We start from the raw sequence: 14,178 nt of genomic DNA, 5'->3' as shown, positions 1-14,178 counted from the left end.
CGCTCACACTAACACACACAGTTATCTATCATAAATATTTACTCGCACCTGCAACAAGACAACGTATTCCCCTACTGACACAGTTACACAGGCATAACTCTCACTATTCTCTGAACATAAGTGAGTACACAATACTTACAACAAAGGGTCGAAGCGCATATATACGTGATACAGTAATAGCAAAAAGAAAAAGGTGACTGGCGAAGGTAATGGATGTGACCCCCACGACACACACACTGAACAAAAATACACGCAAATCTAAGGCAAACACGGTATATTATAAACCCCACATCAAACCACATTGCAAAGGGAAAAAGCAACAACCAACAGAAAGGTACAGGAAGGCTAGAAAAAGACATGCCATTGCATCTCCCGGCGACCCCCCGTGCACGCAGATGCGACCCCATGCAAGAAGCGAGAAGGCATCTGCATTCATTCATGCACCAGATCCGGAGCTCGGCCTCGCGAGACGAGGATCTGCACCCGCATGCAGGCTCGCAGCATTTCACGGAACACGCGTGCACTCGGGCCTTCAGTATGACACATGACTCACTCGTCCTTGGCCGCTTGGACCGTCTCCGCGAGCACCTGGCCTCGTAAATCTAAAAGCATCAACGATTGAACACAGAACCAACCAAATAATAAACAAAGTATGGGGCAAACGCAGGGTGAGTCGTGCATATTCGACCGAGCCTAATCCGAAATGGAAAAATATCAGAAAATAATGCCCTTCAATAATTTCACATAAATATGTGTGTGTATGTGTGTGTATGTGTGTGTATGTGTGTGTATGTGTGTATGTGTATGTGTATGTGTATGTATGTATGTGTGTGTGTGTGTGTGTGTGTGTGTGTGTGTGTGTGTGTGTGTGTGTGTGTGTGTGTGTGTGTGTGTGTGTGTGTGTGTGTGTGCGCGCGCGCGTGCGTGCATAGGCATATATTCATATTACATATACAATACAAATTATAAACATATACATGCATGTACGCAAACATACATTGCAATGTGAGTTAGGGTCTGGGAATGTATGATACATCTCTTTTTTCTATATACTGTATCGAAATGTGGAATAGGCTGAGAAGAGACTGGTTAGCCTGACGATGGATGGAGAGGTTGGCAGAGATGAGCACATGGAAAACTAAATACAAAGGTGCACGTAAAACTTCGCACGAGTGTCACACTGCAGGCTCCCGTGGCTCGACTCCCCCCAACGAAATGCAATGCTCCTAAAGACAAATGTTCACCAATCCTCCTATAATGACATTCTCAAGAAACACCCTGGAAGGCATAGGTTACTCCTCAACATAAATAAGACACTGGCAACCCACTATCTAAACGCTACCATAAAATCGGTGCACAGGTGTACCTAATATCACATTCGCCCTTGAGAGAGATCCCTACAATGATTCGGCTTGAACACATCGCAACGTGCGTGGCGGTATGAGCCAATGTCGCTTTGTTTTTTGTTTTTTATAAAAAAATGGAAGCGACTTTATTAATGATGCAAGTAATCTATTCGAAGGCACACTCCCTATGGATATATGGGCGATTTTTATTTCTTATAACCAATGATGGTGTAGTTCTCTTTTCACTGCATTAAAAGTAGGAACGGATTTCAGTTTCTCTTCTTACAAATCTTCCAGTGACTCCATCCGAGATGTAACTCTGTCTCATAAACACCGTAATCATATTTTCCTTTTCTTTACACAGGTTGACCGACCTCGCAAAGGGGTGGATTCTTAGCCTGTCAATGCGGCCTTTCTTGCCCCCGACGCTTCACTATACTCCATTTTCTTAACGAGGCGAAGATGCTCTTGATAAGTTGGAGATGACTGGCCGAACGCATTAAAAAATGTCTTTCACACTCAATAATTTATCGACAACCTGTCAAGTAATCATAATCATCAAAATATTGTTACCGCGTCATCAATCGTCACCTACCTGTCAAGTGCATCGTCGTCTCGATAAAAAAAACGTATTAGGAACCTAAGATACGTCGATAAAATACAATCATTCTTCAAACTAACAACGGATATAATGACTGAACCATCGCACACGAGTACTTGATACACCTCTGATTTCGATTCGCATAAAAGTCAGTCCGCTGGATCTGAGGAGAATCACCGGGAATTCGCTTTTCGGTCCAATACCGGCGGCACCGCTGAACGTGCAAACTACGGGATCCGGATTCCTGGCGGCCATTCTGAGTTCTACCACTCTTCCCGGTCAGCCGAACCGCCAACGCTATCACCATCAGTATTCTACTAAGGCGCACACTAGTAACTTTCGTTGAATCGCAACAGGCCGGTCGGACAATGCCAAACAATCGCCTAAAGATAAATAAATATAAACCCAAATAATCGCATATAATATAAAGACAAATAAACATACAAAAAAATATAAACATGGTTCGATGTCGGTTTAGCAGATAAATCCTTCGATACGAACACTCCTCGGTCACAGGCAAGTCCTTATCGACATCGTCTCCGGTGAACTGCCAGAAAACTAATTTCTCCTCCTCTCCTTTCGAAAGCCGTGACAAGCATAACCGAGATGTGGCATCCAATAACAACGGCAAATATTACCCAGAGTATTTTCCTCATTACCCAGAGCCAGCGAGCCAGACGAAGTCAAATCTATTCAAGACAACTTGTTGCCGATTAACACGCATTAAAATTTTCATTTAAAAAACCGTTCCCGCAATAGAAAAACAAGCTTAATCTCGTATCCAGTGCGCGAGCCATGCCCTGAATAATAATGACAGCGCCATGACGAGGGCGGCGTGATATGGAGTAGGGATCACCATGACTGATGGAAACGAGGCTTGGATAAGAGCTAAAAAGTGATCGACATTAACGAAAGTAAGACGAGGATATAAACAGCCAGTGCAACGTACTCACGCAGGGAAAAGGACATACACCAGTAAATACATACATATATCATATACATACGTTACATGTATATATACATACATACATACATTGTATATATACATACATACATAAATTATATATATAAATACATACTTTACATGCATACATACATACATTATATACATACATACATACATACATTATATACATACATACATAAATGTAAGTATGCGTGCACGTGCGCGCATGTGCGTGTTTGCGTTAATCAAAATAATGATGATGATGATGATGATGATGATGATGATGATGATGATGATGATGATGATGATGATGATGATGATGATGATGATGATGATGATGATGATGATGATGATGATGATGATGATGATGATGATGATAATAATAATAATAATAATAATAATAATAATAATAATAATAATAATAATAATAATAATAATAATAATAACAATAATAACAATAATAACAATAATAACAATAATAACAATAATAATAATAATAATAATAATAATAACAACAACAACAACAAAAATGGAAGCGGAGAGCAAAAGGCCCACAGGAAGGCGGGCGTAGGGAAGGGAATCCCGCCCACCCGAACCGCGTCCAAACCCGAGGACTTCCCCGTCATCGGTCCGCAATTTTCATGCACAATCAACCCCTCCTCGATAAATACGACACTGTGAACCTTCAGACTTTCTACATCCTCTGACACTCCCTCTCTAGCCCCCCCCCCCCCCTTCAGAGGCTCTCTACTTCTACCTTTATTTTAGTCTCCCTCTCCTTCGTCCCAAGCCTTTTAATCCCTGTTACTAATATGAATAGTGGAAAGCCTCTCCCGGTCGATCGATCGGCCACCGAGACGCTCTCTTTTGACGGCCCTTGCTATGCGACCCCTTCGTCCTTTAATGAAATAAGTACACGGTGACTCTCTTGGTGATCATACAGAGAGGGAACAATAAAAAAAAAATAAGTATCACCCTTGTGACACATGTAGAAAACGGGTGTAATTGAGAATTAATAACTTCACAACACTGAGTCATCAATTCTCATCCATACGTTTTCCTACAAGACTTCACACCAACCGCCTCGCTGGTAGCACAGCCGGGAACTCGAATATGTAAATCTGAAGCGGTTTGTACCAGAGTCAGCGGCCTGTTATAATCATGCTATGCACAGGATTCCGATGAACGAAGCAGTGTCACCCATTCTTAACCATTACTTCTGTTTAACAGCGTATCAATTCGATTAAAGAGTCGTGTGCAGAGGCCGTTACGAGTCGAGAACTCTGCGTTAACTACAAACTGTTCTTTTGTTTTTTGTCGGGAGTATTTGCTGCAACTAACTAGAAATAATTCAAGCTTGTATATTTCATGGTTGACAGACCGGGAACGTTCATCTACTATGTCAGTATCCCAAGTAAAAATTACGAGGAGCATAAAGTAGTAAATTGGTGTACTATATAATCTGCACATATAAACATTAATGCATGTATAAATTGATCTATATACACATTATACAAATAATTTGTGTGTGTGTGTGTGTGTGTGTGTGTGTGTGTGTGTGTGTGTGTGTGTGTGTGTGTGTGTGTGTGTGTGTGTGTGTGTGTGTGTGTGTGTGTGTGCGCGCGCGCTTTTCAATAACGTTTCGAGAGAGGGAAGACGAAAAATACCCATTGTCTAAAGAAAGGTCTAATCTGACCCCCCCCCCCCCCCCCGCCGAAGTCCACCTGACACACCTGAACCCCCAGAATCCAACATCACGCTTTTAATGCTTCCCAGCAATATGGACAGAGTGAAAACAAAGTGTTGATAAGTGAGCACGATGAGCGGTCACGGCCGCCGGTGAAACATAACGTAGCCGTGTAGCTAGGCAGGGCGACGAAGGCCGGGGGGCGCAGAAGAGCGCCGTAGACACGTGCCGCCGCGACGCGATCGTGCCAAGCAGGGCATAACACCTCGGTCGCCTCAGCGCTGATCGATCCCGCCCCCCAGCTACAGGGCCTTGCTTGCCCACCTCGGTAGACGAACGCAATCATAAGCATGAAACGGACTGCCGGAAGACGTTTGCAAGGGTCATGCAATACTTGTCGCACTCCACAAAAGCAAGGGCGCGCATGCATGCACACATATATACGCACGTACATACAGACAAATACACACACACATATTTAGAAATAAATAAAAACACAAAGAGACACACATAAGTATAATGACAGACATAAACACAAACACACAAACAAACAAACACACACGCACACTCACACGCGCGCGCACGCACACGCACACGCACACAGGGCGCGCACACGCACACGCACACGGGCGCGCACACGCACACGCACACGCACACGCACACGCATATAAATCTGGGTCAGAAGGGAACATGAACTGTCGTTAATGGGCGGGAAGGTGGTTGTAAGCATGGGTAGTAGTATTCAAACCGGTAAAAAGGAGCTGCTTTGAAAACGCGATGAGCCGTCTTAACGCTTTAATTTTATCCTCCTCATCATCCCTGTTGCACAAGCGGCGGGCAAATATGCAATAAAAATCTGAATCATCGCCCCCCCCCCTTCCCCCGTTATCCTTGCTTTTGACGGCGCTGATATCCCGCCCATCCGAAGCGACCTCAAGATTCACGTGATCATTAAGGGATAATAGAAATTTGGAGAAAAACATATCAATAGCAATCCCGAGAAATCGGCGACCCATAAAAATGACAAATCACCCAAACGCGCAACACTGGCACAGCCTCTGGCTGTAAACGCGGGAAGTCTGATATTAACCAAGATTTTTTAAGATTTTTTTTTTTTTTTCCCTCCAATCACCACCGTGTTGTAACACTGACTCTGGGAGTGCTGGGGCGAGCCAATAATCTTTCGTTTTCTTATTCTGCAAGTTAAATATCGCATAATGCAGTTTCCGTTACGAAGCGCAGCCGACGCTCCTCGTTGGCCTGCCGACGGAAATGCCATCTCTAGCGGCCTTCGGTAATCATTAGGAAGTAAATAGTCAAGAGTAAGTTATCTCCTCCGCACTCTCCTAGCCTCATCGCCAGCCTCTAAGCCAGCTGTGCAGCTACCTACCACTGCAGGTGTGACGTGGCGGAAGGCCGGGATCGGAAGAAAGCTTTGCCATTGCCATACTCTTACTCCGTGGCAACCATAATATCACGAGGAGAGTGGGGGAGATGGAGGAGGAGAGACAGGGGAGAAGGTGGAGGGGGGGACCCCGGGCTCTCTTTTTTCCGAGCCTTCCTCTATCCCCCTTCCTCCCGCAACAACAACAAAAAATCATTCCACCGACCTGGAATTCCCACACCTGGCCAAGAGACAGGGAGTTTACATTGCGCAAAAGGATTCCCCGGACGGTAGCATAGCATCATCATCAGCCTTTGCGCCTCCTCTCCTCCTCCTTCCTTGTCTTTAGAACGGGCCTAATTCGCCCATCAACAACCCCCCCCCCTGCCCAATCCCTCGAAGTAATGCAAGCGTCCCCGCAGCCTGCCAGCGGCCACACCACTGGCCAGCGCACGTGTGCACCGAGCGAGCATGCATTTTCGTTCCAATACAACTCTGCAAACAGCAACAGGTTCCCCATGCCTTCTCTACGAAGTATGACTCACTAGTCTTCCACCTTACGAAAAAAATAGCACGAGACACTCAGACATTTTTACATCCTCCATCGAGCCCTGGCGGCCACATCAGTCAGCCAAGCGAGGCGGGGAAAACCATCCCAGCTGTTCACCTAGTCCTGTCGCCTTGTACTCGCGACTTCCCTGACCACGGGGGCGCGGGCGCAGCTGCGGCACCTGTCGCGGAGGAGGCGAGGCCTGCGAAAAGAGCTGCCATGGCCACAAGCTGAATATTAATCCTTCGTTACTCTAGCTCGGGATACGTCTGCTGTGTGATTCACCCGTCACATACAAGCGCATCGAATGGCAAAGCGTTTACTCCAAATGGGTGGTATTCAAAGCTCGAATGCCTCGTCTTGAACAATGAGAGAATTCGGAAGCTGCCGTGGAGATGACGGCGTAAAAGCCTGGCCTCATGATCGTCTCCTAATAAGGCAAGGGAAAACAGAAGGCGCAATTACCCGTGTCCGCGCCCCCTTCCTCTATAGCAAGCAGGGTCCTCTCGGCGACTAAGGAAAACTTTGTCCACGGTCTTGGGCAACGAGGCAGGCCCTTCAACGCCGCCCTCCGCCCGATGATTCGAGGAATTCCCCCAAAACACGAGACAAAAAAAAAAGAAAAAAAAGGCGCGGGTGTGTTTTCATCTTTGCACGGGACGAATCTTCAAAAGTGCAAGCTCGTGATGCTCTCTGCGTTGGAGTGAATTAAATATCAAGTCGCGTCGTGCAGCCACACACCAACACACACAGTGCTACAATTTTAGAAAGAAAAGCATAAGCACAGCCTTTACCTGGGCGTCTCTGGAAGAACTGGAATTGTCCTGAAGTATCCTTAAGGTCCAAGCCGCACACAAATCCAAGAATCCCAACCGCTGGATACTGCACATAAACCAGCGAATGCGTGACGGAGCAGACAAATTCCGAAGAAACAGGCAAAAACTTTCCCTCCGTTCAATGTGACAACACCAGCGTTACACGGCCTCGTTCGCTCACAACACAAAAGTTTAAAAATAAAAGGCGAAGAACGCGGGCCTTTAAGCACTGCGGCGGCGGTGGCGACGGGGTTGGGGAGCACGAGGACGCGACCGCTCTGCTCACTGCCTCACGGGGAACTGGTGGCGCGCCGCCCCCGGCCCCGCTCTCCAACACCCGACACTCGTGCCACCGCCACTACCACAACAAACCACACACACATGCACACCCACGCACGCGCGTGCGCGCTCACACTGCAAATTTTAACCTGCGATATGTTTTACTTACAGGAGAGCCTGCGAACGAGTAACATGACTAACCCATCGTGTACTGTTGAGCATAAGGGTAAAACGTCGGCAAACATGAAATAAGCAACACCAGCCTTCTCCTCCTGTTCATCTCTTATCCCCGCTCTCACCCGTTCCTCTCTTTCCCTCTCTTTCCCTCTCTCTCCCACCATCTTCCTTTCCCTCTCTCACCCTCCCTCTTCCTTTCCCTCTCTCTCGTTCCCTCCCCCTTCTTGTTCCTTTCCCTCTCAATCTCTCCCTCTCCCTTCTTCTTCCTTTCCCTCTCTCTCCCTCCCTCTCCCTCTTCCTTTTCCTCTCCCTCTCTTCCTCCCTCTTCCTTTCGCGCTCTCTCTCCCTCCCTCTTCCTTTCGCGCTCTCTCCCCCTCCCTCTTCCTTTCGCGCTCTCTCTCTTCTCTCTTCCTTTTTCTCTCCCTCCCTCCCTCCTTCATTTTTTCTCCCTCCCTCCTTCATTTTTTCTCCCTCCCTCCCTCTTCCGTTTTTCTCTCCCTCCCTCCCTCTTCCGTTTTCTCTCACTCCCTCCCTCTTCCTTTTCCCCTCTCTCCTCCCCTTTTCCTTTTCCCCTCTCTCCCTCCCTCTTCCTTTTCCCCTCTCTCCCTCCCTCTTCCTTTTCCCCTCTCTCCCTCCCTCTTCCTTTTCCCCTCTCTCCCACTCTCCCTCCCTCTTCCTTTTCCCCTCTCTCCCTCCCTCCCTCCCTCTTCCTTTTTCTCTCCCTCCCTCCCTCCGCCACATTCAAGAGGAGGGACTTCCCCCTGTCCGAGCTGATCACGGGATTCCTGAGTCACGCTGGGTGGAGGCAGAGGATGAGAAGGGGAAGGCCGGGGGAGGGGAGGTAAAGGCCAGGCGGGGCAGAAGGGCGGGCAGGAGAGGAAGGAAGAAGGGCAAGATGGGAAGGAGAGAGGGCAGGAGAGGAATGAAGAAGGGCAGGATGGGAAGGAGAGAGGGCAGGAGGGGAAGGAGAGAGGGCAGGAGGGGAAGGAGAGAGGGCAGGAGTGGAAGGGAGGGCAGGAGAGGAAGGAAGAAGGGCAGGATGGGAAGGAGAGAGGGCAGGAGGGGAAGGAGAGAGGGCAGGAGGGGAAGGGAGAGAGGGCGGGAGGGGAAAGGAGGAAGGACAGGAGAGGAAGGAGGGAGTTCAAGAGGGGAGGGGAAGGGATAGGGGGAGGAGGGCAGGAAGGAAAGTCAAGAGGGGAGGGGAAGGGATAGGGGGAGGAGGGCAGGAAGGAAGGTCAAGAGGGGAGGGGAAGGGATAGGGGGAGGAGTGCAGGAAGGAAGGTCAAGAGGGGAGAGGAAGGGATAGGGGGAGGAGGGCAGGAAGGAAGGGCAAGAGGGGATATCGGAGAAGGCGAAAGAAGATGGGCGTCGCGACGGTGATCCAGACGTTGGCAACTAATTATGCAAGAACGTCTTCTGCTGTTTCGTCATTGGTGACTATTGTTACATAAAACTTGGCTGAATTCTGTCTTTCCTATGGAGGGAGGCAGGGTGAGAGGAAGATGAAGAGGAAGACGGGAAAAATGTATGTATGTATGTATGTATGTATGTATGTATGTATGTATGTATGTATGTATGTATGTATGTATGTATGTATGTATGTATGTATGTATATGTATGTATGTATGTATGTATATGTCTGTGTGTGTATGTATGCATATATATATATATATATATATATATATATATATATATATATATAGAGAGAGAGAGAGAGAGAGAGAGAGAGAGAGAGAGAGAGAGAGAGAAAGAGAAAGAGAAAGAGAAAGAGAAAGAGAAGAGAGAGAGAGAGAGAGAGAGAGAGAGAGAGAGAGAGAGAGAGAGAGAGAGAGAGAGAGAGAGAGAGCAGTGAATGAAAAGGTATCTCTAAAATCTTGCTATTCAACAAAATAAAAAGGGGTAACGTGGTTAAAAAAAAAAAAAAAAAAAAGGAACACAACGTTAAGGATGGGAGGTCGGGGAGGGGGAAGGGGAGAGGGCCAAGTGTGGCAAGAGCAGGTTTCGAAGTGTGTGAAGGCCGTTTCAACTAAGCCTACGGTAGTGCTGCCAACTGGTTTAGAGAGGGAGAGAGGGAGAGAGGTAGAGAGGTAGAGAGGTAGAGAGGGAGAAGGAGATAGGGAGAGGAGAGAAGAGGGGGAGGGGAAGGGGAAGGGGGAGGGGAAGGGGGAGGGGAAGGGGGAGGGGGAGAAGAGGGGGAGGGGGGAGAAGAGGGGGAGGGGGAGAAGAGGGGGAGGGGGAGAAGAGGGGGAGGGGGAGGGGAGAAGAGGGGGAGGGGGCGAAGAGAGGGGGGAGGAGGGGGAGAGGGAGAAATGGGGGAGATGGAGAGAGAAAGGGGGAGAAAATGAGAAATAGCAAGAGAGAGCAGGAAAGCGAGGAGGAGAAAGGGAACCAGGGAGGGGGGAGAAGAGGGGGAGGGGGAGAAGAGGGGGAGGGGGAGAAGAGGGGGAGGGGGAGGGGAGAAGAGGGGGAGGGGGCGAAGAGAGGGGGGAGGAGGGGGAGAGGGAGAAATGGGGGAGATGGAGAGAGAAAGGGGGAGAAAATGAGAAATAGCAAGAGAGAGCAGGAAAGCGAGGAGGAGAAAGGGAACCAGACTGGAAGAGGAAGAGGGAGAGGTAGAGGGGTGAGCGGGAGGGAGGGAGGGAGGGAAGGGGGAAAAAAAAAGGAAAAGTGGAAGGAAGGAAGGAAGGAAGGAAGGAAGGAAGGAAGGAAGGAAGGAAGGAAGGAAAGAAGGAAGGAAGGAAGGAGGGGAGGAAGGAAGGGAGGAAGGAAGGAAGGGAGGAAGGAAGGGAGGAAGAAAGGAAGGAAGGAAGGAAGGAAGGAAGGAAGGAAGGAAGGAAGGAAGGAAGGAAGGAAGGAAGGAAGGAAGGAAGGAAGGACAGGTGTCACGCAATCGCTCCTTCACCCTCTCTCACTTTCTCCATCTTCCTTAGCCCTTCCTTTATTTGTTTGTTTGTTCTCACGTTTTCATTTGCTTCTTGTCTGTACTTTGGTCATTTTTCTTTATTCACCTGTCAATTTGCTTTGTCTCTAAGTCTTTTCTTTCCCGTTTCCCTTTCTCCACTCTTGCTCCCTCCCTCCTTCCTTCCGTCCTTCCGTCCGTCCGTCAGTCCCTTCCTTCTCTCCAACATCAACCGCCAGCGCCCCGGGTCTTGCCCAGTGACCCTGGCGCCCGATGGAAGGCGGGCGAGGGGGCCAATCGGGCATCACGGGACGGGGGCACGTAAAGGCAGGGGGTGGCTGTGGTGTATCGCGGTGGCGGCGGCGGCGGCGTGGGAGCGGACAGGTGCTACCTCCCGGCAAGAACAGCGGGGGCGGGGGGGGGGAAGGGAAGGGAGAGTGGGAAAGGTGGAGGCAGCAGGAGGAAGGAATGAGGGAAGGGAGATGGAGGGGCAGGAGGAAGGAATGAGGGAAGGGAGATGGAGGGGCAGGAGGAAGGAATGAGGGAAGGGAGATGGAGGGGCAGGAGGAAGGAATGAGGGAAGGGAGATGGAGGGGCAGGAGGAAGGAATGAGGGAAGGGAGATGGAGGGGCAGGAGGAAGGAATGAGGGAAGGGAGATGGAGGGGCAGGAGGAAGGAATGAGGGAAGGGAGATGGAGGGGCAGGAGGAAGAGAGAGGGGGGGAGGAAAAAACTCATCCATGGAAAACACGATTTTCGAGATGCAGGATCCATATATACAAGACGATGGTGAGGATTATTGTTATTAGTATTACCATTATGTATCTATTTTCATGTTTTAGTAGTCATTGCAATTGTCCATTGATATTACCAATTCAACACCAACAAATCCTCGGAGTACGATAATCCAATCCCTATTAACAAGGAATCCAAATCATAAATAAATAAAATCACTAACAACTAATGCTATAAAAGTCGTGACTAGGATCACCAAATTCATGGTTCACGCACTGAGGTCAAATGTGAGGTCACGTGGGAGTCGTTGCTTAACAGCGGATTAGAAGGAAGGTCGGCACAGGGAGAGGGGTGATGGGGGAGAGGAGGTGAAGGGGGGGGGGGAGTAAGAAGAAGAGGAAAGGAAAAATAGTGATCGAAAACGATCATCAAATTAAAGGGAACGAATGACCGAAATGTCACGAAATTAACTTACACACTCGTCGAACTCTAAAACAAAACGAACAATACTATCGACAAATAACACGGGTGAAGGGAGTCGGGAGAGAGCTGGGAATGCAAAGAAAATCCGAGAAGCAACGCTGTAAGATCTACAGGAAGGAAAGATAAACCCAAGAAACAAAACAAAAATAACAGAGCGAATGAGGAAAAAAAAAAAAAAACTCTCCACAGACCCCTTAAAAAATCCCCCACCCTCACCCCATCCCAGCGACCCACTCCCGCCTCCGCCTCCAAAAGAAAGCACACGGAAGGTCCAGCCAGGTCCCCAAGGATCAGATTCTAGCTAAACATGTTTCACCCCCCCCCCCCTCCCGCCCCCCGCTTCGCCTCTCTCAGAGATTCGGGCCTTGGCGGCGTGGGATAAAAATTAGACGGGGTGGTCACGATCGGGAGGCGGGGCGGGGGATGGGGAAGAGGAGGGGATGAGGAGGGGGAAAGGGGGAAGGAGAAAGGAGAAGAGGAAGAGGAATGTAGAAGAGGTATGAGGAAGAGAAAGGGAGGAAAAGGGAAGAGAAAGGGAAGAGAAAGGGAAGAGAAAGGTGGGGGGGAGAGAAGAGAAAGCGGGAAAGGGGAAGAGGAAGGAGAAGAGAAAGGGGGAAAGAGAGAGATAACGGAAAAGATAAATGGCGAAAGAGGGGGAGGAAGGAGATGGAAAAGGGGGAAAGGGAAGAGGAAGGAGAAGAGAAAGGGGGGAAGGGGGAGAGACACTAATAACAGACGACGGGTAAATGGAATAAACATGGCGAGATTGATTATAAAAGAGGAGGAGGAGGAGGAGGAGGAGGAGGAGGAGGAGGAGGAGGAGGAGGGAGGAGGAGGAGGAGGAGGAGGAGGAGGAGGAGGAGGAGGAGGAGGAGGGAGGAGGAGGAGGAGGAGGAGGAGGGAGGAGGAGGAGGAGGAGGAGGAGGAGGAGGAGGAGGAGGAGGAGGAGGAGGAGGAGGGAGGAGGAGGAGGAGGAGGAGGAGGAGGAGGGAGGAGGAGGAGGAGGAGGAGGAGGAGGAGGAGGAGGAGGAGGAGGAGGAGGAGGGAGGAGGAGGAGGAGGAGGAGGAGGAGGAGGAGGAGGAGGAGGAGGAGGAGGAGGGAGGAGGAGGAGGAGGAGGAGGAGGAGGGAGGAGGAGGAGGAGGAGGAGGAGGAGGAGGAGGAGGAGGAGAAAGGAGGAGGAGGAGGGGGGGAGCCTGACGGGGCTGGTGGATGAGGGCGGGTGGAAGTTTGCCCCCGTGAGAAGGCGGGGCACGTGTCCCCCCGCACCTATCTCACGTAACCTCTTATTATCACACTTTTCTCACGCACACACGAATGAACGAACCCCAGTGCCGTGAGAGTGAGGGAGTAATGGAGGGGGAAGGGGAGATGGAAAGGAAGAGGGAGAGGGAAAGGGAAAGGGGAGATGGAGAGGGAGATGGAGAGGGAGATGGAGAGGGAGATGGAGAGGGAGATGGAGAGGGAGAGGGAGAGGGAGAGGGAGAGGGAGAGGGAGAGGGAGAGGGAGAGGGAAAGGGAAAGGGAAAGGGAAAGGGAAAGGGAAAGGGAAAGGGAAAGGGAAAGGGAAAGGGAAAGGGAAAGGGAGAGAGAGGGAGAGAGAGGGAGAGACAGAGAGAGACAGAGAGAGACAGAGAGAGAGAGAGAGAGAGAGAGAGAGAGAGAGAGAGAGAGAGAGAGAGAGAGAGAGAGAGAGAGAGAGAGAGAGAGAGACTCAATCTATCATTACGGAACACTCTCCAACCACCTCAAAATGGCCTGGCCATCCCTTCCTCCGCCCGCCCGCGCCCTCTAGATCTAGTTCCTTTTATCGCGTCCGCCGAATCGCACCTGCTGCGGCTACACTTTTTTTGAGCATGACAAGAACGCCATCACTATCTACGTCAGGATAATCCCTGAAATGAAACGGTTCCACGTCAACCACTGTGATGCGATCGGTTCACAAAGTTAATAGAAAAAAGTTCACTATATCGTTCACGGGTAAACGCAAATAAGCTTTGTATTCTACAAACGGCACAGCACGATTTCCATCAGGACCATCCAACGTAACTACAGCACACATACAGCCAAGATCCTCGCGCAATTGACTTCCTGAACGACCCTGCGGGACACAAAAAAAGGTCCCGCAGGAGAGGCAAACATCTTGGAAGGGGCGTGCGTCGCGACGGGTCCAGCGGCCTTCATCCAACGAGAGGCAGGTGGCCACATGTGCCTTATTACGCACTCATATTTGGCGTTTGTTGAGCCGATTCCCTCGACGCAAGTCTCCTCTGCGTGC

General features: G+C 49.7%; 1 protein-coding gene across 9 annotated transcripts in view; it reads right to left on the bottom strand.

Annotated features, from left to right (window-relative positions):
- Positions 1-14,178, bottom strand: part of LOC125045635 (la-related protein 1B-like) — an 89,100-nt gene that overhangs the window by 31,437 nt on the left and 43,485 nt on the right. Inside the window, exon 1 of one of the 9 annotated variants that reach the window (XM_047643033.1) lies at positions 7,309-7,640. The exons of 6 other annotated variants lie outside the window; for them this stretch is intronic. The gene's annotated coding sequence lies outside the window, so the exon portion shown is untranslated. Of the gene's footprint in view, positions 1-6,631; positions 6,750-6,979; positions 7,175-7,308; positions 7,641-14,178 lie in introns of those variants that run through there. 2 more of the 9 variants (XM_047643036.1, XM_047643038.1) reach the window with 2 other exon arrangements.

This window comes from Penaeus chinensis, chromosome 37 (genome assembly GCF_019202785.1).
Source record: "Penaeus chinensis breed Huanghai No. 1 chromosome 37, ASM1920278v2, whole genome shotgun sequence".
Taxonomy (NCBI): Eukaryota; Metazoa; Arthropoda; class Malacostraca; order Decapoda; family Penaeidae; genus Penaeus; species Penaeus chinensis.
Note: the sequence above shows the minus strand (reverse complement) of the source record. Positions and strands in the feature narration are given on the sequence as shown.